This window comes from Puma concolor, chromosome D3 (genome assembly GCF_028749965.1).
Source record: "Puma concolor isolate L17-30 chromosome D3, mPumCon1.1.hap2, whole genome shotgun sequence".
Taxonomy (NCBI): domain Eukaryota; kingdom Metazoa; phylum Chordata; class Mammalia; order Carnivora; family Felidae; genus Puma; species Puma concolor.
In genome coordinates, this window is record NC_141678.1 from 79,433,979 (window position 1) to 79,456,981 (window position 23,003).

A 23,003-nucleotide genomic window follows, 5' to 3' on the forward strand; every position below is an offset into this window, starting at 1 on the left:
CTCTACATTTGAAGCATCATGTACACATGCTACCGAAATGAAAGAGGAGAAATGGCTGACTAAGGTTTGGGTAGGTGAGCCTGGAAGCTGCCTTTCCTCCCTGGTTTTGTGTTAAGAGCAGTGAACAGAACACCAGGGTACTCTCGCTCCTGAAGTGCACATGTATTTCCAAGGGTAATAGTTTTTGAAGGTTTACTTGATGTAAGATTTCCAGATGTTTGACTTCCAAATGTACTCACTCTGTCCAGAATTTTACTGGTGTAAGAACTCACCCCTTCTCGTTTTACAATAGTTCTCCCATTTTACAAAATAGGAACATATCTTTTGGTACACTGCCCCAGTTGTAAGAATGTATGTGACGCAAAACAAAGAGACCATTTGAATGATTGGTAATTCCTGTTGAGAAAATAAGTGCCTTTAATAACTGAGTTTAAAAGATGATTTTTTAAATCAGATGGTTATCGAGTCTTTATGTTCAAAAACTCAGGTAGAATCTATACAGCTGTCAATGGTTAAATCATTAAAAATACTCTTGATTAGAGATCCTGTGTTAAATTTGTATATAAATCAGGGAAGACAAGAAAACAACTGAATGGTATTGCTATCATAAAACCAATGTCATTCCCACAAACATGTATGTGGGCAAGATTTCTGAACACTTACATTTGTAAATATTTTTGAAATGAATAGAATGGATTATTAGCCTTGTTTCATTCAATATTCATCCATAAATTCTTGAAATAATTGGAAAAATCCTCATTTCTCTCATTATGGAATGGATTTTAAATACAATTTTACCTTTTTATTTAATAAATACGTGTTAAATTTTGTAGTGTATTTAGGTTGTTTAAATTTGCAAGGTACTACTAATAATGGAATTGATAAACATGAAGAAATGCATTGTTTTAAACTTAGAACTTATGGGGGGGGGGGTGCCTTGGTGGCTCAGTCGGTTAAATGTCCAACTTCAGCTCAGGTCATGATCTCACAGTTCGTGGGTTCGAGCCCTGCGTCGGGCTCTGTGCTGACAGCTCAGAACCTGGAGCCTGCTTCGAATTTGGTGTCTCCCTTTCTCTCTGCCCCTGTCCTGCTTGCACTCTGTCTCTCTCTCTCTGTTTTTCTCTCAAAAATAAGAATAAACATTAATGTGTTTTTTTTTTAATTTAGAACTTATGGTCACAGACACTAAAAAAAACCACCCCGATTTTATTCTTATTTCATAGAAAAGTATGGTAGACTGATTCAGATTTTTCCAACATTAATGCTGCATATAAGACAACACAAAACGTAAGTATCACACAGCAGTAAGCATGTATTTGTTCATCTGGAGCAGCTGGAGACTGGCTTGGTGACTGCTTATTCTAGCTGGTTTTGCTCACACATTTGTGTTGTCTGACTGTTGACTAATGTAGAGGACACTCAGCTCTGCTTCAGGTGTCTTTCATTCTCCAGCAGACAAGCTCTGGCAGTAACCTAAGAGAGAAGGTGAGCCCCATCTCTCAAAAGCTTCACAAGCCCCTGAATCACATTTCCCAGCATCACACTGGCTGAAGTAAGTCATCAATCCCAGAGTCAAAATGGGAAATAGTACAAAGTAACATGGGAAAAGATGGCTGATGCATTAGGACCATTTTTGCAATCTACCACAGGGTGGTAATTAAAAGACTTCCAAGTATGAAAATATATAAGAAAAAATTCCAAAGGGGAAATGAAATGCAAACATGAACTGCAGAGATAAAGGGCCAACATAAAATTTGTGACTTTTACTTTTTATTTTATTTTTTTATTTTTATTTATTTTTAAAGGGGAGAGAGACAGAGCATGAGCAGGGGAGGGGAAAAGAGAGAGAGGGAGACACAGGATCCAAAGCAGGCTCCAGGCTCTGAGCTGTCAGCACAGAGCCTGATGCGGGGCTCGATCTCATGAGCTGTGAAATTCGTGACTTTTAAAGAAGAGTCTGCTCGGTGTTTTTAATATGGACGGTAGTGAGTATCCAACCATTAGGAATTCAATTATATTGCATATATTTTTAAAAGTGATGCAGCAGTTCTATTTTAAAATGTCAATATTTATAACACACTAAACTTACATTCTTTGCAACTATGTAAATTGATGATGAAACTAAACTAAAAATGTGTGAGTAGTAGGCAGATTTTCAACAATATTTTAGGGGTGTGCGAGCAAAATAAATTAAATTCCACTGATAATGAATTTCCAGAAGCCAAGGAGAGTGTGGAGTTTCTGAAAGATAGCAAAGTAGAAAAGGCCTGAGTCAGATCAAAACTCTTGTTTGAGAACCTCATAAAAAGAAGCAGTAATATGAGCAGGGCACATAGGACACCTGTGGTAGACTGTAACCCAATCTTTTTTGGTCAAGACTTGTGTATCCTATGAAGAGCCCCTATGTTAAGTCAAAATATTCTAGGCCTTATGGCATAGCTAGAAATCCAATACCAGAAATTTTTGAATTAGACCTTAGGTGTGGGTATACTACTCATAGGGCAATAGCAGGATTGAGACAGGAGGTGATGAACGTGGCCACACTGATTGGTAGTGCAGAAAAGGTAAACAGAGGGAAGTCTCATCATGGAACTCTATCCTCTTTTAGATTAAGAGTTATAACTTCTGTCATTTGCCAAATCATATACCCAAGTTCAGGCCAGTTCACTTTGGCAAATACAGGTCAGGAAAGGCACTGAGCAAACAAGCCGGATGACATCACAGTGGGTACAATACAATGAGGATGGAGGCTAATGGCTAGAAACCAAACAGGAAAGCATCCTGACCAGAACACTCCAAACCATTTTCTGGCCTTTACACTGTAAAGGCGAGGGAGATCCCTTAAGAAGTAGGTTACCTTCTGATATATGGCTCACAAAAGACTACTAAAGGAGAAGAGAATGAGGTGTTTTACTTAAAAAGATTCAATGGTTTCTGAAAACCATATGAACGCGTGCTTGAGGGCAAGATGGAATCGTGTTACAGGAACACACATGCTCTATACCCAAGTTGTAGTGTCCTTACGTTGACTTGACCACAACTAACAATAACATGTACATTATAAAATGCCAAGCAAAATTTATATAGTTTATTTTAAGTACCCATTTGACTATTTTAAGATTAATTTTGTAGTATTTTCTTTCATATCTTTAAAAATATTTGATACAAATAAGAGAATATGTGTATTAACTCAAGGAAACGGTATCAATATAAGGTACCTTAGAAAAACTATGTAGATGTTGGGGTAAAAATCACCCATCTACAAAAGAAATTTCTTATTGAGTCATCCTAATTTATCATGTCTAGATTGTAAAATTCTTTCATCTACTCATTTTATGAATGTGCGGCATCTAGCTTTGATGGAAAAACTAAATTACACAAGTATCGAGATTTAATCCTGCCTGAAGCAAGCAAATTAACTAAATGATTTCTCAAATTTCCTCCCAAGTCCTATGATTTAATGAGGTTGTATAAACGATGACTACACACAAAATATGTGGACACGCTGTCAGCGTTGAGTGTTTTCCTTTAGAGAGGTGGCTTCCCTTCATAGTAAGGGAAATGTGACCTTTTGTTGAAGGACTGAAACTCAGTCCTGAGGACTGAGTCCTTAGGACTCAGTCCTGAGTCCTGTATTCCTGAGGTTTTTACCAAAACCCACTGAGGCAATTGCTTAAACCTCTTTGTTGTGAGGTCAGAAAAACAGGCCAGAAAATGGTTCGGAGTGTTCTCTAGGACTGGCTTCCAGAAGAGACCCAGGAGTGGATACGCTGGGTAAAGGACTAACAGGTCTGTGTCCTTCACTGTCTAGTCAAGAGACAGAAATCTTGGGGCGCAGTCGGTTAAGCGTCCGACTTCAACCAGGTCACGATCTCACGGTCCGTGAGTTTGAGCCCCGTGTCAGACTCTGGGCTGATGGCTCAGAGCCTGGAGCCTGTTTCCGATTCTGTGTCTCCCTCTCTCTCTGCCCCTCGCCCGTTCATGCTCTGTCTCTCTCTGTCCCAAAAATAAATAAACGTTAAAAAAAAAAAAAAATTAAAAAAAAAAAAAAAGAGACAGAAATCCTAACAGCTTCTTTAACAGAGAGAATTTAATACGGGAATTAAGTCATTATGAAGAATTGTTAACTATATTAACCGCAAAGGCCTAACAAAACCCCCGCTGAGACATGATGGAGCATCTGCAGGAAGCAGTGACCACACCAACACCTGGGAAGGTATCTTGGAGAGAACCTTCAGGGAACTGAAAATCAGGAGGGGACATTGGTTAGCTGGTGCTGTTTTTGCAACTGTGACCAAAATTCCAAAATGGGGCTACTTGCTGCTTCTCCCAAGGAACTGCTTCTTTGGGGGTGAAAAAGTAACTGGGAGGGAGTTGGGAGATGGTGTTTAAGGATACAAACCGGCAACTAGGAGCTGAATAAAGCCTAGAGATCTAATGCACAGCCCAGTGGCCACAGAATACTGTGCTGCAAACTTCAAAGTTGCTGGGAGACTAGGCATTAATTGTCCCCACCACACAAGGGGATTGATGCTTATGTGAAGCACGGGCGTGTCAGCTAACACCACGGTGGTGATCGTGCTGCAACACACGCACATATCAAATCAACACGTTAAACACCTTAACACTGTATGTCAATTATATCGCAGTGAAAATACGTTAAAGAAAGAAGCATGAAGGGAAGAGGAACAAGTCGCTCCCTTCCCTCCAGCTTTGTGGTGCGCATCTAGCACCCCTATCGGCAGTCTTGCAAGGAGATAACTGCCAGGCAGAAATGTGGTTTGCAGAGTCCCAGCTCCAGCGAGGCGAAGCAGAGCACAGAAGGGTGAGTTTGGAGCTAAAAACCAATAGCTTCATGACTGGGATGGATTAAAAACATAAGGACAGCGGTGTGTCAAAGCTACAGAAAACAAATCTATGAAAGCGGGCATCCAAAAGACAAATACAAAAATACCAGAAAATGATCGAGGGGTGCCTGGGTGGCTCCACTGGTTAAGAGTCCCACTCTCAGTTTCAGCTCAGGTCATGATCTCACGGTTTGGTGAGCTCGAGCCCGTGTCAGGCTCTACACTGATGTGCGGAGTCAGCTTGGGATTCTCTCGCTCCCTTTTTCTCTGCCCTTCCCCTGCTCACGCCGTTTCTGTCTCTCTCAAAAATAAATTAATCAATTTAAAAACATTAAAAAAAAGAAAATGATTGGAATGGTAAATCCGTAACATTCACATGAAATTATCTTTGTAAAGAATACAGAATTCTGCCTTATAAAAGGGTATAAGCTGCTGTTAAGCAAACACAATATCTTTACATTGAATCAGAAAAAGATGCTGATGTTGAGGGGTGAAAATTCAGATGGCTGGTTCAAAATGTACTTGGGGCTCAGACTCTCCCTTTCAGAGTGAGTAGAAGTGACACGGGTACCACGTCAGCCTTGGCTCGCTGAGACTGTCCAGCTCAGGAGACATTTTTGGGGGGCACTGAACAGCGCTACACGACTCATTCTGATTCTTCAGATAGGACCTAATGAGCACAGCAACCATCACTGAACCTTTCAGAGGCTGACAACCCAGCCCCAGAACTTAATCCAAGTGCTACGTATGACTCCCACAGAAGTGGGCTGTGAACACATGTGTGAGGGCTCTCTTTAGAAATAACCTAGGAACCATCTGGAAGACATGAGAGGGCATGTACGCTGATTTTGTGTTGTATATGTTTTCTTTTCCTATCCTGCTGATAATATTCTTTCACTTCTCTCTAGGGTTCACACCACAAACCGCATGCTAAATGAGGCTATAATCAAAATGAAGATCCAGACAATGAGTAGGAAAGCATGCTCTAAAAAGATACAACAACATTCTTTCCAGACTTATGAAGACGCTGAAAGTTAAAAGTTAAGAATCTTTCCCAAAAGTACAGACCTAAAAGGATGACAGAATTATAGGACCCCCAACCCGCTGACCCTTCATCCATAATAATTTTCACTGCATAATGTCACCTCTCTAATATCAGTAACAAACAAATTTAGGGATCTCCTAAAGCATGTTAGATACAAGTTAGAATTATTCCTTAAGATAAGGCAAGAGCTTCATTGGGTGCTGCCATGACATCAGCCATTTCCATTTCCGGTTGACATTGCACCAATAGGCTAAAGAAGGCCTGTTACGTAGTCAAGGACAGCTCTTGCTGTCCGCAGAACCACATGCTTAACTCCGGCTGAATTAACAAACATTGACTTATAAAAGGTATATTATCAAATGCCATTTTCAGAATGCACAGGGAGTAGGAGAACTTTTAATTCATTTAACAAAACCAGATTCTAGAGTACAAGGTACATGGGAAGTGCTAAATTAATAACATGAAAAGGACATAGTCCCTATTACCAAAAGATTCACATTCTTTGAATCTTTTGGATCTGAGCCTGGGTGGCTCCGTCAGGAAAGCATGTGACTCTTGATTTCAGCTCAGGTCATGATCTCATGGTTTGTGGGACAGAGCCCCACATTGGGCTCTGTGCTCACAGCACAGAGCCTGCTTGGGATTCTCTCTCTCCCTCTCTGCCCCTCTCCCACTCGCTCTCACTCTTTCTCTCTCTCAAAATAAATACACTTAAAAAAAAGACTCATTCTAATTGAGCCATCACATCAGATAAATGAGATCTGTGAAGTGTCAAATGTTATATCAACGTGGACACATGAAATGGAGACAGAGAACACAAGAAATCTGTGTCATCCTCACACAGCGACTAACTTATTTCTCATTTTTTCCAGCTGTAATACACACCAAAATCCATGTTTACCCCCATAATTAGACACCACAGAACAACTCCTCAAATTATTAGGAACATTTTCCTTTAGTTTGATAACAGCTAATATAACTTAGAAGACAAGTAGCAGACTTTCAAAGGTAAACTAAGGTTCACATGCAAATCTTGAAATGAGTTTGGGTGAACTACTTAAAATAGCGTTGCCCTCTATGAATAAGGCTTTTCCCATAGTATTTAGTGGCACAAAATTTACAGCAGCCAGGTCAGCATTTTATGTGTGGGGGAGAGAGAAGACTCAATGAAGGTTTCTAAGGCCTGGCAAAATGCAGTGACATGACAGGTTACATGTGAAAAGAGGCTCAGACAAAAAAATAAATAAATAATGATAAATAATGGAGAAAATGGGAACAAGTGACCTCTCAGGAAAACCCACTTTATCTTACATACTATTGTTTTTCTTCTATAAGCTGGAGAAAATGGATGGTGAGAAAAAAATTTTAAATAAATAAATACATACACACACACACACACACACACACACAAACACACACACATAACAGTCAGAGAAATTAACAATCATTTGTTAGGTAAATCTCTAAGCCCCATCAAATCAATATTCTCAGTATATAATAAAAATTACGACAGTCTTCAATGCTTCTGGGTCTCTCTCCTCTCCCTCCCTCTTTCTCATAGTTCACTTAAAATTTTTTTTAATGTTTATTCATTTTTGAGAGACAGAGAGAAACAGAGTATGAGCAGGGAAGGAGCAGAGAGAGAGGGAGACACAGAATCTGAAACAGGCTCCAGGCTCTGAGCTGTCAGCACGGAGCCTGACGCGGGGCTCAAACTCAGGCACTGCGAGATCATGACCTGAGCCGAAGTCGGATGCTCAACAGACTGAACCACGCAGGCGCCCCTCTCATAGTTCACTTAAAGTGAACCATTTTCAGAGTACACAGCAGCTTGAAGGCAGAAAATTCTGCATTGTGAGATGCCAGAGTAACATCAGGAATAAGCCTTTGCCCATTTTATGCCAGCATATCAGACCTGAACCTCTGTTTTCCAAGAATCAGAAACAGGACTATTTGTAGCAGCTTACCTCTGAGCCAGAAGGACACTAACAGATTCTAAAGAAGAGAGACAACCCAATAATTTAAGATCTGTTGATGAGTGAATGTGCACACACCCTCTATCACATAAAATTTCCAAGTCTGTCCCCAACAAGGAACCTTGAAACCGCTGCTAATCTCGAGATATTCACCAACACATCAGGTTGAATCCTTGACAATTGCCTTCTTCATTTCTGCTTTCAATAAGCTCTTAAATGATTTGTTTATCACTTGGGCCATTTGGTGATAAATGGAGTTTATTTAGTGTGTCCTCTAATTAATTAGTTTGCTTTCTGTGCTATTAATGGAGGCACAAGGATACCCATTAGCCCTTGGGAAGTGCTCTTGCACACAGCCTTTGAAAAAGGAATGTTTCACAGCCTATAAGGTTCTGACTCTTGGTAATGCTGTTTGGGCTGCAAGAGGAATTGGAGGATTTTCCCAGGCAGTCGGGTTTTCCTTTAGCCCAAAAGGAAAAATAAGTATCCACAGGATTGTGGTTCTTTTGAAGTGGCTGTAGTTTCACTGCAATTTCCATCCAAAGCAACATGCGTTTTGTCAGGCTGAGGTTCAGCCATTAGGTTGCTAATTAAGTTAACAAGTGCTGTGTGCTGCTTAATTTGGCAACAAGCTATCCTACAGACTGTTCAATAAGAAAAGCAGCATTTCCATAATGATTCTGTTTTTTAGCTTGGAATTAAGCTAAAAACTCTAATGATCCCTATGAAGGGACATCTGATGCATGTGTTCAAAATGCAGAAAAGGAGAATACACTGTTTTCCTTGTTGGACACTCACACCTTTTATTTACACATTTACTGCACAGTGTGGCTGAAATAGGGGTAATTGCCTGTGTACATTTTTAATTCATCATAATTCAAATAAAATGTGTTTCTCTGCCCAACTTCCTTCTTACAGCTGTCATTTTGCCCAACTGCAAATTGACTTTCAGTAATGGGTTCCATTGCAATGAGCTAATTGTGGGTGTGATTTATTCTCTTGTTATCCTTGGTTGATGTGCCTCTCCTTCAGTTGTAGGGGTTAAAAATGAGATTCATTGGTTCATTTATTCAGTAGATATTTCCTGAGCATCTACTGTGTGTCAGATATTGCACTAGGCTCTGGGGACTCAGAGGAAAAAACGCACCTGGAGTGCGATCTTGATAGAGGTTCCAAAAGAATCACCATGTATTTATTCCATCTAAGAAAACATACCTTCAGGAGGACTATTCCTGGACTAAGATCTTGGAGACCAGCATGTGCTGTATAAAAATACCTAAACTCAGTCACTAACCAAGGAAAGAAAAGGAAATAAGTGAGTTGTTTAATCTCTCTGGGCCTCATTAGTTCATTTATAAAGTGGAAGGGAATGGCTTACTTGTTAAAGTCCCTTTCAGCAGATTTCTTGAATAATCCATATTCTCTCATGACCTGTACTCAACCAAATGCTATTTCCTCAACCTAGAGTTCCTTTCTCCTTCCCTCTTCTAGTTCTGCATATTAAAAGACTACTCAGTCAAGTCTGTGGTCTACTTAATTGTGTTGTATCAACACCAATTTTCTAGTTTTGATGAATGTACTGGTTCTATAACATGGTACCATTAAGAGAAGCTGGGCAGGGAGTACATTGGATCTCTCCATGCTATTTTGGCAACTTCTTATAAGTCTGTAATTATTTAAAATAAAACATTTTTTAATACCCCCATATTCATAACCTATCTCAAAAACAAAATTAAAACTGAAATCAATCTCTTCTTCCCTTATCTCTATTATAACATCTTGACTGCCTTATAGTTACTAACGAATCCACCTGCCTCTTTTGATTCTTAACTCGGAGAGACAGAACTACATCAGATCTATCTTTGCATCCTCCACAGACCTTACAATAGTTGCTTTTCTAACCCAGGTTCATTCAATGAAATTCAACAAATGAGATTCAAAACACTGGTTAAAACATTTCCTTACATCTCTTATCCCATCAGGGAAGCTCTGCCGCACATCCTGTTTCCCTTTAGTGGCATTCAACAGAATCTGTATGCAGAACCTGTGTAGGCATACCATTCACATACTCATTTTTTCAAGGTGCCTAAAAGTAAAATGTGACTGGTAGTAATACTCACCTGGATACCAAGGACAAAGAGAGTTAATTACCCAGTGATGGCAGAATACAGCACATAAATAATGGAGCATGACAGAAATAAGGGTTATGTTATATAAACATTCAGGTCCTGCAATATCCCATTCTGGGTTTGGTTTTCAAATGGATGACAATTAAAATAGAGTACACTTCTATTTGGTTCTGAAGATGCTTTCACTACAGCTCTTTGAGATCTTGAGACTCCAGCATTGAAACATACATACATAATGTGGATACCTGGATATTAACACCAGAAGGGGCTCCAAAAGGTCATTTCTACCCACTTATGACTCATATTTGTAAAAGTTGTGAGCAGTTGGCCCCCGCCATCTGTAGCTGCTAAGATAAAGAGAGATATGCCTATATATTTTTTTTTTAATTTTTTTTTCAAGGTTTATTTATTTTTGGGACAGAGAGAGACAGAGCATGAACGGGGAAGGGGCAGAGAGAGAGGGAGACACAGAATCGGAAACAGGCTCCAGGCTCTGAGCCATCAGCCCAGAGCCTGACGCGGGGCTCGAACTCACGGACCGCGAGATCGTGACCTGGCTGAAGTCGGACGCTTAACCGACTGCGCCACCCAGGCGCCCCTGCCTATATATTTTTACAACTTGTTAAACAGAGATCATCGCAAATTATTAAAATGTAATTTCAGTAAAATTAAAATGGAATTAAATTAAAAAATTAAGTCAATGGCAACTACTCTTTGAGAATATAGGTCAGGTATTGAAAGAAAAAAATTATTGTATCCAGGATAAAAAATTGCAAAACTAATAAAAATTTTTAAAAGTTTATACTGCATTGTATTTGTGCTTGATTTTGTCTCTAAGAATAACTGATGAATGTCTTAAAAATTCAATCATATATAAATAGGCAGAATATAATTTCTAATGATTAGTCATTTTCCCCAAAACCTGTTGACTATAAATATAAATTTCATTTTGTCAAAAATTTACATTAAAAAATATAAAAACAATTAGTTTATTTACTTTATTTGAATGCCAGTTAAATTATAAAAATTTTTTTTTTTTTTAATTTTTTTTTTTTTTTTCAACGTTTTATTTATTTTTGGGACAGAGAGAGACAGAGCATGAACGGGGGAGGGGCAGAGAGAGAGGGAGACACAGAATCGGAAACAGGCTCCAGGCTCTGAGCCATCAGCCCAGAGCCCGACGCGGGGCTCGAACTCACGGAGCGCGAGATCGTGACCTGGCTGAAGTCGGACGCTTAACCGACTGCGCCACCCAGGCGCCCCAATTATAAAAATTTTTAAGTAATTTTAAACACTTATGTAATATTTATAATTTTTGTAGTTTTTATAACAGATTATATTTTAAAACTTACATAACATATAAGTTTTATAATTTTTTTTAAAAAACCTGTTTTATATTAGCAGTCTTTCCTTTATTTGCCTTTGATCTAAACACATAATAGTGAAACTTAGAGATATAAATAAAAGTTGCTCATCTGACAAATTGGACCAATGTGACAAATGTGGCCAAGGCAATGAATATAATTAAGTCCATTGATTTCTTTCCTGATTTGAGGTATTTTGGTGACCTTAATAAAATTAGGGAGGTACCATACTGGATATATTAAAACACAATGTGGATTAGGTTTTGTGAATTAAGATTAATAGGAGTCAAACCAGAAAGCTAAAGAACTAAAATAGAATGGTCATTTTTATGTCAATATTAATAGAAGACGGAAGAGAAACAGAAAACAAAGCATGATCTCTACCACTGAAAGTACCTGTTTATTTAAGAGTTGTCAGTTACCTGAAAAGCTGTCTTAAAAGCCACAAGCTATAGAGGTGCCTGGATAGTTCAGGTGGTTGAGTGTTCGACTGGATTTTGGCTCAGGTCATGATCCCAGGGTTGTGGGACTGAGCCCCGAATCAAGTTCCATGCTAAACACAGAGCCTGCTTGGGAGTCTCTCTCTTTCTCTCTCTCCCTCTCTCCGCTCCTCTCCCCTGCTCACACTCTGCTCACACTCTTTCTCTGTCTCTCTCTCTCTCTCTCTCTTAAAAAAAAAAAAAAAAGCCACAAGCTATGTGACTGCTGTGGTAAGCAGGGTAATAGCGCTCTAAAAATGTCCATGCCTCGTCCTCAGAACCTGTGAATATATTATATTATAAGGCAAGGAAGAATTAAAGTTGCAGACAGAACTGAGGTTGCTAATGAGCTGTCCGAAAAATAGAAGGATTATCCAGGACGACTTGGGTGGGCCCAATGAAATCACAAGGATCATTAAAAGTGGAAGAAGTTAGCAGAAGAGTCAGTATCAAATGAAGTGATGTAAGAAAGACTTAAGCAGCCATTGCTGGCTTTGAAGATGGAAGAGGAGTCCACAAGCCAAGGAATGCAGGTGGCCTCTAGAAGTTGGACAAGGTAAGAAAATAGACGTCCTTAGAGCCTCCAGAGGGGCACGGCTATGCTGACACCTTGATTTTAGCCCAGTGAGACCCATTTTAGATTTCTGACCTCCAAAACCAAAAGATAATAAGTATGTGTGGTTTAGACCCTTAGGTCTCTGGCAATTTGTAACAGCGGCAATAAAAACTAGTACAGCTACACTTCCAGTTTCTGCTTCTGAATGTAAGAAGCCAAGAAGCTGCCACAACATCCTAACAAGAAGTAAAAAGCTGAGCAAACTTCCAGGATATGTAAGAGACATGAGGATACAAAGCAAACCACTATCCCAATGACTGAAAAGACCTACAGCAAAATACAGAGATAACAATTTACCGAACTAGAGGCTGATAAGTGGAAACTGCCTGCCTCAGGAACCAGTGCTGGGGAAAGAAAAATCGGAACTGTAACTGACATGTTGCTGGAGGCTCAGTGTGGACAAATCTGAGAGATAAAAACCCAAGGAAGATCCAGCCATCAGGAGACCCCACGACTTTGTGAGATTTCCCTCTAGAAGTCTGACCAGGTTCCTATAGTGAATGTCTAATAAAAATGCCCTTATGCTTCGAACAGGGGTCGGGGAGGAAGAGAAACCATTCTGAAATACGCCAGAGCACTCAGTTCTTCCTAACAAGACCTGATCTCGGTAGAAACCAGTAAAGCAGAGCCTAATCTGCTGGGATATTATCATCATGTACCAATAGGCCAAAAAGACAATTTGAAAAGACAGAACAAGCACCAAAACCAGGCAGGGATGTTAGAATGATCAGGCCAGTAATTTAAAATGGTATGATTAATATGCTAAGGGCTCTAATGGGTAAAGTAGACAGCATGTAAGAACAGATGGGTGATGTAAGCAGAAAGATGGAAATCCTCAGAAGGAACCAAAAAGAAATGCCAGAGATCAAAAACACCTTAACATAAAGAGTGCCTTTGATGGGATTATTAATAGACTGGACACAGTCTGTGCTTAAGGATATCTCAGCAGAAACCTCCACAACTGAAAAGGCAAAAAGAACAAAGACTGGAAAACAACAACAACAACAACAAGGCAAAACAAAACAAAACACCATAACAGACCATGTAAGGACTGTAAGACAGCGACAAAAGATGTAACATATACATAGAGGGAGTACTGGAAGAAAAAAGAGAGAAAGGAATAGAAGAAATCGTGCTCAAAGAATAATGACTGAGCATTACCTCAAATTAATGTCAGACACCAAAAGACATATCCAGGAAGCTCAGAGGACCCCTAGAAGGACAGCTGCCCTAAAAACTACACCCAGGCATATACTTTGAAATTAGAGAAAAAATCTTGGAAGAAGCTGTGGGAGGGGGTGGAGGGAAAGCTTACCTACAGGGGAACAAAAATAAGAATTACATGCAACTTCTCTTCAGACACCATGCAAGCAAGAAGAGAGTGGAGTAAAATATATAAAGTGCAGGCCCTCATTTGATTGTGCTTCATAGATACTGAGTTTTTTCCAAATCAAAGGTTTGTGGCCACCCTGCATAGAGCAAGTCTATTGGTGCTATTTTCCCAGCAGTAGTTATTCATTTCATGTCTCTGGGTCACATTTTAGTAATTCTTGCAGCATTTCTAACCTTTTCATTATTATTATATTTGTTATGGTGATCTATGATCAGTAATTTTTTTTTTTATCTGGTGGGGGGGAGGTGGGGCCGAGGGAGGGAGAAAATCCCAAGCAGGCTCCACACTCAGTGCAGAGCCCGATGTGGAGCTGGATCCCACGACTCTGGAATCCTGATCTGAGACAAAATCAAAAATTGGTGCTCAAACAGCTGAGCCACCCAGGGGCCCCATGATCTGTGATCTGTAATCTTTGATGTTACTATGGCAATTGTTTTGGGGTACCACAAACCATGGACATAGAAGACAGCAAACTTAACTGACCAATGTTGTATGTGTTCTGATTCCTCTACTGACTGGCCATTCCCTCATCTCTCTCCCTCTCCTTGGGCCTCCCTATTTGCTGAGACATAAGAATATTAAAATTATGCCAATTAATAACCCTGCAATGACCTCTAAGTGTTCAAATGAAAGGAAGGGCCACACATCTCTCACTTTAAAAGCTGGAAATAATTAAGATTAGTGAGGAGGCCTGTCAAAAGCTGACAAAGGCTGAAAGCTGGGCCTCTTACACCAAACAGTGAGCCAAAGAAAGGCAAAGTTCTAGAAGGAAATTAAAGTGCTATTCCAGTGAACATGTGAATGATAAGAGAGCAAAACAGCCTTATTGATGAAATGGAGAAAGTTTTAGTCTGGATAGAAGATCAAACCAGCCACAACATTCCCTTAAGCCAAAGACTAATCCAGAGCAAGGCATTAACTGTCTTCAAGTCTGTGAAGGCTGACAGTTGAGGAAGCTACAGAAGGAAAGTTTGAAGCGAGCAGAGGTTGGTTCATAAGGTTTAAGGAAAGAGGGCAGCCTATGACCCTGCAGAGGCCAAACTGGTGGCGGACCTTCTCGAGGGGCAAAGATGTATCTTGTACTCAATAATGCAGATTATTATTTTACACCACACATCTATCCAGCCTCAAGGTCTGAGGGTGGCCTCATCTGATGAACTATCAGTATCCTGACTGTAACAAATCTTGGTGCTTGTATCCTTTATTTCATCTTTGCAACACTGAGCTTTTTGTCTGTGATCATTAATTAATAAAGAATCCACGTTTTAAAAAATGTTTATTTATTTATTTATTTTGAGAGACAGGCAGAGAGAGAAAGAGAGAAATTGAATCCCAAGCAAGTTACATGCTGTCAGCACAGAGCCCAATGTGGGTCTTAATCTTATGAACTGTGAGATCATGTCCTGAGCCGAAATCAAGAATAGGACACTTAAATGACTGAGCCACCCAGGTGCCCCAAACATCCACAATTTTTATTTATTTTATTTTATTTTTCAAGTTTAGTCAACCTCTTCTTTATTTTTTTTTAATATATGAAATTTATTATCAAATTGGTTTTGATACAATACCCAGTGCTCATCCCAAAAGATGCCCTCCTCAATACCCATCACCCACCCTCCCCTCCCTCCCACCCCCCATCAACCCTCAGTTTGTTCTCAGTTTTTAAGAGTCTCTTATGCTTCAGCTCTCTCCCACTCTAACCTCTTTTTTTTCTCCTTCCCCTCCTCCATGGGTTTCTGTTAAGTTTCTCAGGATCCACATAAGAGTGAAAACATATGGTATCTGTCTTTCTCTGTATGGCTTATTTCACTTAGCATCACACTCTCCAGTTCCATCCACGTTGCTACAATGGGCCATACTTCATTCTTTCTCATTGCCACGTGGTACTCCATTGTGTATATAAACCACAATTTCTTTATCCATTCATCAGTTGATGGACATTTAGGCTCTTTCCATGATTTGGCTATTGTTGAGTGCTGCTATAAACATTGGGGTACAAGTGCCCCTATGCATCAGTACTCCTGTATCCCTTGGGTAAATTCCTAGCAGTGCTACTGCTGGGTCATAGGGTAGGTCTATTTTTAATTTTTTGAGGAACCTCCACACTGTTTTCCAGAGTGGCTGCACCAGTTTGCATTCCCACCAACAGTGCAAGAGGGTTCCCGTTTCTCCACATCCTCTCCAGCATCTATAGTCTCCTGATTTGTTCGTTTTGGCCACTCTGACTGGCGTGAGGTGATATCTGAGTGTGGTTTTGATTTGTATTTCCCTGATGAGGAGCGACTTTGAGCATCTTTTCATGTGCCTGTTGGCCATCTGAAACATCCACGATTTTTAAAGAATCAAGTCTATAGGCAGATTATGTTTCCTGTCGAATTACTGCCATGGATTAATATTCCCACTGTTTTCATTGTTCCCGCTAGAGTTGAGAGATTACAGCAAATTATATGATGGCATAGGAGAGTTTCCAAGTGGCTGGTTTCAGCTCATTGTTAATATGCTTTCCTTCCTCTTTTTCACTGACATGCTGATCTACTGGATTCATAGAGGCCTTTGTCATAGACTTGTGTTGAATCACGTACACAAACCTCACCATCTCTGGCAGATTCCTACTCCATTTGTAAGTCATGGCTTCCTTCAGAGTCTACCTTGCCATATATATATATATACCCTTTTATCTTTCTGTTACACATATAGGTTTATTTAAGTTTGCACATCTTCGTCAATATCTGACATGGGTTCCTAAATGGCAGAGAGAGTAGAGCCAGTTAGCAAGTTCATGAGACCTGCTAGAATCTTGATGCTTCCACGAGGTGACCTCAGGAGAGTCATGTAATGTTATTTTGAATCCGTTTTCATCAACACTATGATGGGCATAATAATGTTTCCTAGGCGGGGTTTTTGTATGAGTCGTGGGAGATTAAGGAGTACTTGATGTGGAATAAGAGTTCAGTAAGTCACGGCACATCACGGTATCCTTTTTATTAACAGAAGTAATGTGTGTGTTGCCTCAAAAAATCATCGCGTGAACTGAAACAGATCCAGGTTTTATTTTAGGTTACAAATTAGCCATGATTTTTTTTTTCCACTTGCTAGTTTCCCCTTTCAATATCTCCTTCCTCTTCCAGCATGGAGAGACACCGGAAGAGTATGTCTCACGTCACTCACCAGCCCTTGAGCCTGTTGGCTGGGCTCCCTCACTCCCACTGCTGGGAGACAGGCTTCAGTCCAAGTGCTCCTTCGCTCTGGTGCCTCCTTGCACAACGGTCACCAGGCAGCTCGCCCGGTGGCCCTCTCAGGGCTGACGTTGCCAACTGGACTCTTGTCTTCCCCTGGGTCAATGCTGGTAACCCGTTCCTCACCTTGTTCATCTGTTGGACCTCAGAGCTGTTTGTGATGCTTGGATCGCTGCCTTTCCTGCTGCTGTCAGAAGTCTGGCCCTTGCCACATCTCATCTGTTTCCAGCTGCCTCGCCTTGGATCCACAGCCAGATGTTCCGGTCTGTCCTTTTCCCCAGCCCCACACTGAGGAACTCCATAGCACTGGATAAACCCCACAGTGCTGGTTTCACTAAGCCTCTATCTAGTTGCAATCCATGAAATACTGTACGCAATTTTAACAAAAGAAGCTCACCTTAGTCTCAGTCACTAAAACAGCTCGAGGAAATATTTCTCTATTTGTGTATTTCCATTCTGTATTACAGCTTTCTTCCCTAATATAGTGCGTGGCTGTAAAGGAGTGGGTACAAATGTGGTCCAATTTATTTTTTCATGCAATAAATATGGATTTAATGTTTTATTATAAATTGCTGCTAGTGTAAAAATTTACCTCTTATAATAGCATACTTTATTATTTTTGAAGTTGCCAAGGTGATCTTTTATTTTATACAGTTGATAACTTTATTTTGCAATTGACAGAAATAATTTCAAACTAGAATAGGCCTTCTCCACAAAGCAAATAAATAGTATTTTCAAGTGAATAAAAAGAAAGAATAGGCCTCAAATAAAAGTGGAATAATAGAGAGGATCATGTTTCAATTTTATAGTCTTTCTGTCCACGATACAACATTTGACTTGTAACCTTCTTTTTATGTTCACCATCTGCATACCGCTACGATACAGGAAATGTGAGATGGGTCCAGGTCGTTTGGATCTATAATATTAAGTATGAACATAACATCTAAATAGAATGAGCCCGGTCTGGGGCAGTGGACTAGAAGTCATATAATTTCTATCTCCCAGTCACCATTCATTTGTTATGTCCTTGAGCAAATCATTTAACCTTTCTCTGCCTCGGACTTTTCTAAGAAGTAGAATATACCTATTCCCATCATAGGCGTTCGTAGAAAAAAAAATCAGAATTAAAACTGTCTGGAATTTTTCACAAAAGGGCTTTTGAATAAAATAATTCCCGGGTAGTAATTTGCAAACAAGCTCTATCTACCTCGGCCACCACCTCTATATATGCAGATTCCTTGTTAACCCCAAGAGAGGGAGACAGACACATAACTCTTGCTGGGAGCCCAGACTAATATAATAATAACAACATCTATCAAGCACTTACTATGTGTCAGGCGCTGCTCTAAGTGCTTTACACATATTACTCTATTAATCCTCATGCTAACCATAAGAGGCAGACACTCTTGTTAGTTCAGTTGAGGAAGGTTAGTTAGGTAGTTGAGGGAAAGCAGACACTAGGAGGTTAAATACATTGCCCAAGAGTATACCACCGGCATGGGGTGGAGCCATGCTTAACTCTGTGGTCTGAGGGACAGTTGGCCCCATCCTAGAAGGCATAGCCACCCTCATTCCATTGGGCTCTGTTGGCCTGAAAAACTGAGAACTGTTCGGGGGGAAAATGAATTCCAATGGAAGAGACGACCAAGGAGCAGATTTGGATCAAAACTCAATATTGGCATAAAGAGATGATTTTTCTTAATTTTTTAAAGTTTTTTGAAAATGTATTTATGAGAGCGAGAGAGACAGAGCACAAGAAAAGGAAGGGCAGAGAGAGAGGAAGACACAGAATCCGAAGCAGGCTCCATCCAGGCTCTGAGCTGTCAGCACAGAGCCTGATGTGGGGCTCGAACCCACAAGCTGGAAGATCATGACCTGAGCTAAGCTGGATGCTTAACCAACACTCAAGCGCCTCAATGATTTTTTTTTTTTTAACATCAGGATGCCTGCAACTGGGAACACCCTTTAGACCGGTCAGCCATTCAGTCAGTCAGTAATTACTGAACACCTACTTGGTTCCAGATAGTGTTGTTACCAATAAAGATATCAGCGAACAAGAAATCTAGGGTCCTTATCTTCAAAACAATTTTCCTATAGGAAACATGGCCAGAAAGCAGTGTAATGCATTCCCTATAATCTCCTTAACTAGGACATAGCTATTTGATTTCCCACATTTTCTCTTATTGGGGTTGAAAAGGAGGAAATACACAAATAATAAACAGGTAAACAAATCAATAGCTAGCATCATTTCAGATATGAAAAATTATTATGAGAAAGAAAGGGAAAGGGCTTGTTCCTGAGTCCTAGAAAGCGGGCAAGAGAGTAAAATTAAAGGAAGTGTTTTTTGGAAACACATCAAACACCCTTAGAATGTAATTTCTGTAATAGTGGTATGAATGACAGGGAGTTTTCTTACCTGAGTTGCTATGGGAGGCAGCAGAAACAGCAGTCTAAGCTACAAGCTGGATGGGTCTTCATATTTTCATTCGTATTGGAGAATAGTCACTGTTCTTATCCTAACAGAAAGAGAAGAAAAGAACAAGAATGAGGAATTCACCAAAGAAATTAAATATACTGATAGGGGCGCCTGGGTGGCGCAGTCGGTTAAGCGTCCGACTTCAGCCAGGTCACGATCTCGCGGTCCGGGAGTTCAAGCCCCGCGTCGGGCTCTGGGCTGATGGCTCGGAGCCTGGAGCCTGTTTCCGATTCTGTGTCTCCCTCTCTCTCTGCCCTTCCCCCGTTCATGCTCTGTCTCTCTCTGTCTCAAAAATAAATAAAAACGTTGAAAAAAAAATTAAAAAAAAAATAATAAATATACTGATAAATATGAAACAACAAACATGAAAATAAGTCTCAATGTGATTAAAGAGCAAATCAAAACTGCACTTAGGTTTTGCCTCTTCTTAGCTCCCATATGGATTGTTTAATTTTTTTTAATGTTTATTTACTTTTGAGACAGAGAGAGTCACAGAGCAAGCAGCAGAAGGGGCAGAGAGAGAGGGAGACAGAATCTGATCCAGGCTCTGAGCTGCCAGCACAGAACCTGATGTGGGGCTTGAACCCACAAACCGTGAAATCATGACCTGAGCCGAAGTCGGATGCTTAACCAACTGAACCACCCAGGTGCCCCCATATGGATTGTTTAAAATATAATATCCAATGTTGGGAAGAGATGTGGAAAATCATAAATTATTCTACCGAATAACAATTTCTGGAGCGCTTATGTGTCCTGGGTATTTTGCTAGGCAGTAGGGATACATGCAGTTATTCTATAAACACTTACAGACCATCTATTGTGTATGAGGTGATTTGCTGAGGATTGGGGGCTCCTGTGGACAGGACAGATATGCTTCCGGCCCTCATGCAGCTTACATGCTAGCGGAGGAGACAGACATTTAACACACACACACACACACACACACACACACACACACACACACACACAAATATATAAATTAGTGAAATCTGCTATAAAGAGATATTGTGGCTCCTATAGGAGTTAACCTAGTTAGGGCAGGAGAATTTTCCTTTGACGAATTAACATTTGATCTGAACGCTAAAAGATGAGTAGACATTAGTAGGGCAAAGAGGTGGGGAAAGCACATTCCAAGCAAAATCCACAACATGAACAAAAACATGAGGTAAGGAGGAACAAGTGTGTTTGAGAAACTAAAAGAAAAATCAGTGTGCCTGGAGTGGGGTGGGGGGAGGGGAGGAGTGAGAGGCCAAGAAAGGAATAGCAGGGATGAGTTGGAAAGACAAAAAGGGAGCAGACTGTAGGGCAATGAGAAGGTGCTGCAGAGACAAAGAAGACAATGTAGACATTGGCATGACCAGAAATAATGACAACAAATGCAGAAGAGGTCTGCCTGTGAAGAACCAACATTCTTGTGGGAGAAACAGGTGTTGTCAAATATAATTGGGGGAAATACAAACTGGCATATAAAAATTTTGTTGGGCAATTAGGCAAAATCTCTAAATCTAAAATCATTTGCATCCAGCAACCCTTCATATCTATAGAAATCCTGGCATATGTGCAATGATGTTAATATTATTGAAAATTAGATTCAGTGTAAATGACTATCAAAAGGATATCAAATTAATATAATATGACCATAAAATGAAATACAATGCAGCTATTATAAAAGAATGAGATGAATCTGCATATATTATCCTGTAAGGATATTTTTTAAAGTAGCAAAATTTGGTGCCGTAAGGTATATTTCTCCCGATATTCTTTTTTTTTTAAGCTTATTATTTATTTTGAGAGAGAGAGCAGGGAAGGGGCAAAGAGCAGAAGAGAGAGATCATCTCAAGCAAACTGCACTGTCAGCACAGAGCCCAACGTGGGGCTTCCATGAGATCATGACCTGAGCCAAAACCAAGAGGCAGACACTTAATCCACTGAGCCACCCAGGCACCCCATCCCAATTTTCTTAAATAAACTAACATATATACATAAACACACACACATATCAGGGGGCTTTATACTTTAAATACTCCTATCTTGCTAGATTTCATTATAATTATTTATAAAAATGTAATGTTTATCAGTAAAGATACTGAAACACATAGTGTATGTATAGAAGATATTTTTAAGGGGAACACACATTTTTTTAATGTTCATTTATTTTTGAGAGAGAGACAGAGCATGAGTGGAGGAGGGACAGAGAGAGAGGGAGACACAGAATTGGAAGCAGGCTCCAGGCTCCGAGCTGTCAGCACAGAGCCCGGCATGGGGCTCGAAATCACGAACCGTGAGATCATGACCTGAGTTGAAGTCGGGCGCTCAACCGACTGAGCCACCCAGGTGCCCCGGAACACACATTTTTATAATAAAAGAATGTAAATGGACAGACATAAAGTTAGATGCTTGCCATTTTTGTTCAGCACACACCTCCATTAAAAGTTAATGCCAATCAGTAGACCACGTAATCAAATCAAGTTAACACGGCTAGAGAACAAATTCTGTTTCCAAGTTTTTACATGATTTGTTGTTGTTTATTTTATTGGTGTCTGTTTATTGCCAACACAATATGACATATTTGTAGGTACTAATGTTTCTATTTGTTTAGACCCTCTAAACCCTTGCACAATGATTGGTTCATCATAAGCATCCAATAAATGATTGCAAATTCTAAGACTCTCATAAAAGCTGACTTCTGATCCTTTAAACTCAAGAAATAGCCTCGAAAAATGACAAATGCCTGAGGCCATTATGAGAAAGAGACAATCCCATGTCCAAGATTCCCAATTTGCTATCTAAAGAGAACATTCAAACTGACTGCTAACAAAAATGATCATAGCTGCAACTCAATCTAATCGCTGAAATGGTATTTCTCCAGACATCACAGAAGACTTCCTTTAAGGATAATGTCACAGCCGACTAAGATCTCATCAAGGACCTCTAATGCCCATTAAAATCATTTTAAATGCTCTCAGCTGAAGCCAGCAGAGCATCATTTAATTATGCAGGATTTCTGATTGCTTATCATCCACCCTTTTCTCATTCAGCTCTTTGCCCCTTGTGCATCTCCTCTGCGGAGAGTCCCCATCGATCTGAACAGCGGCTTTTGTTAAGGAAGATGTGAGCCAGCAAAAGAGGGGAGAGGATCAGAGTCTGAAAAAAATGGTAAAAAAGGTCTTTTTTCTAAATTTGTTTTCTAAATTTCTATAACATTGCCTCATTCACCAACTTGCTTATGTGATAGTCAGCCATCTTACAAATTTTAAAGCTCACTTCTTTTCCTAACAGATAGCAAATGTTAATATATATCAAGCAAATGAGACTTATAAAATAGTTATCTGTTTGGGAATTAAAAGGAAATGTCCCAGAGATTACTGATTAAACAGGATTTAGAGAGACACACTGGAAAACAATTTTACAGTCATTTTGCACAGAACGGAATGAGAAGTTA

At 40.0% G+C, this 23,003-nt stretch overlaps 1 long non-coding RNA gene and 1 pseudogene across 1 annotated transcript; both read left to right on the forward strand.

Moving 5' to 3' along the window:
- The first annotated feature begins 4,657 nt into the window (after positions 1-4,657).
- LOC147575660 (uncharacterized) lies at positions 4,658-8,772 on the forward strand. Its single transcript, XR_015242761.1, has 2 exons — positions 4,658-4,825; positions 5,756-8,772. It is a non-coding gene; the product is annotated as an uncharacterized LOC147575660 (long non-coding RNA).
- Positions 8,773-14,919: 6,147 nt separating this feature from the next.
- LOC112868153 (lathosterol oxidase-like) lies at positions 14,920-16,582 on the forward strand (annotated as a pseudogene).
- Positions 16,583-23,003: the final 6,421 nt, after the last annotated feature.